Source organism: Macrobrachium nipponense, chromosome 32 (genome assembly GCF_015104395.2).
Source record: "Macrobrachium nipponense isolate FS-2020 chromosome 32, ASM1510439v2, whole genome shotgun sequence".
NCBI classification, from domain to species: Eukaryota; Metazoa; Arthropoda; class Malacostraca; order Decapoda; family Palaemonidae; genus Macrobrachium; species Macrobrachium nipponense.
Window position 1 is genome coordinate 45,499,766 of NC_061094.1, and position 2,500 is coordinate 45,502,265.

General features: G+C 40.0%; 1 pseudogene; it reads right to left on the reverse strand.

Moving 5' to 3' along the window:
* LOC135207419 (calcitonin gene-related peptide type 1 receptor-like) overlaps window positions 1–2,500 on the reverse strand; it is a 71,943-nt pseudogene that overhangs the window by 8,413 nt on the left and 61,030 nt on the right.

A 2,500-nucleotide genomic window follows, 5' to 3' on the forward strand; every position in this document is an offset into this window, starting at 1 on the left:
TTAGTGTTTTGAATACTTTTTCTTAGCGTTTGATGGTTAGTTTTCCACTTTTCCAAGCTGAAATCTTTAATCTCAGTTGTTTCTTGAATACCCAGTATCAGATTTTTGGATCACTATGTCCAAACGCTCTGCTGCAAATTACTTACCAGTTTAGCGTATGCTAAAAGCAAACTTGGTTGGTATGCTTAAACAACTTAGTTTATAGCCAAAAACAACTTTGTGTGAACTAAAAACAACTTTGTGTATGCTAAGGACAACTTAGTGTATGCTAAAAACACAACTTGTGTATGCTAAAAACAACTTTGTATGTGGCCTAAAAACCAACTTAATATATGCTGAAAATCAATTTAGTGTATGCTAAAAACCAACGTAGTGTATGCTAAAAACAACTTTTCTAATAATGCTAAAAACCAGCTTAGTTTATGATAAAAACCAAATAAGGGTATGCCAAAACCAACTTAGTGCATGCTAAAAACCAACTTAATGTATGCTAAAAACAACTTAGCATATGCTAAAAACAAACTTAGTGTGTGCTAGAAACAACTTCGTGATTAAAAAACTTAGAGTTATGCTAAAAAACAACAACTTAGCGTAGGTTAAAACCAACTTAGTGTTGTTGCTAGAACCAACATAGTGTATGCTAAAAAAACCAACTTTGTGTAATGCTAAAAATCAACTTAGTGTACGCTAAGGACAACTAAGTGAATGTTAAAAGTTACTTAGCATATGCTAAAAAACCAACTTGATGTGTGCTAGAAACCAACATAGAGTATGCAAAAAACAAATTAGCGTATGCTAAAAACCAAATTAATGTATGCTAAAAACCAACTTAATGTGTGTGCTAAAAAACCACTTTGTGTATGCTAAGAACAACCTAGTGTATGCTAAAAACAACTTAGTGTATGCTAAAAAAAAGACTGCAAACTTGCAACCCGAACTTCGGAAGCCTTACCTGAAGGCATGAGGACGTAGTGGAGCCCCAGCAAATGGGATGAGGATGAGGGTGGCCCTCACGGCCTTCCGGGTGCCGTTGGTGTCCGCCGGACGTGGTTGGCCCTCAGCTTCGTCACCAGGACCCTCACGATGTTGATCAGGAAGACCAGGTTGGCCAGGATGGACAGGCAGACAGGGATGGAATAGGAGGAGGGTGTAGTGGCTTTCCTCGATCCAGCAGCTGGGAGGGAAGAAAGACGGAATGGAAGATGGACGAAGTGGGTTATCGCAATGATGATTTGAACCAGTGATGAGTGGAATGGAAGATGGCCGAAGAGGGTTATCCAACTGTGATTTATTCAAGTTACACTTTATAGAGGCTGTTACTAAATGATTATAGGATTTCTCCACAAACTTTATGGTTTAAAGTTACTGGAAATCTAGAAGTCAACAAACACGATTTTGAAGCTCCGCCCCCTTTCTAGAGTTGCCAGGTGTTGTTCATAGGACTACAGAAACTTTACAGTTTTACAGTTACTGGAAATCTAGAAGTCAACAAACATTATGGTTTAAAGTTACTGGAAATCTAGAAGTCAACAAACACGATTTGAAGCTCCGCCCCCTTTCTAGAGTTTCCAGGTGTGGCATTATTGAGCAATATTTGTCAGAAGATTTAAGAATACTGTATCTTCACTTTTCTTGTCGATTGTACGTACTTTTTTTCGGCACATACACCTGCAAGTATTGCAATTCTTCATGTGTGTGTATTTGTATGTATCTATTAACACAGCAATCTTTATACAGTTGAATATAAGTTAAGCATCATTGCAAGACAACCAAGTCACTTAGTACGGCATACTTTTCAATACATACACAAACTATAGCGTATATGTACGTAAACTATGTTCATTTATTCACATAGTTCACATTATGTCGAACGTTTCTTCATACATTTAAACATGAAACCAATCATCATTGCAAGATCATACAGTCGCTAAGTACAGAAATCGCAGAACCCCGTATCTCATACTCCCATCATACCCCTGTGGGTATATGGTTAATACTCACTGTTGGGTATCTGACGTAGAAGTGCCCCCTGACACCCGCGTAGACGCGACGATGATGGCCGGGGCTCCCCACCCCCCCCAGCAGGTAGAACCATCTCATCATGTGGTCCTCCGTGACGAAGGCCACCACCAGCAGGGTGTGGAGGTAGAGGCCCCTCTGAGAACATCCAGTATAGGTAGTTCGAGACGAGGAAGTAATGGAGGAGGATGTGCAGGACCTGGCATCCCGTCTGTGGGTGGAGGATGTGGTGCCATCAATGGTTTAGTGGATATTTATGCTTCTTCGGTTTCAATGACATTTTTGTAATATGGAAATAAACCAGCAGGAGAAAAGCAAAAAGTCACATTAATTTACAGTTTTTTGTTTATGTTTTTACGGTAATCCCCAATGGGCTTGTGGCGCCTCAGTGGCGCGGTCGGTATGGTGTTGGCGTGCCTGGTTAAAATCCTTCGGGGTCACTATCTACGAGACATTAATGTGCTTTTTTTCCTGTGAATAT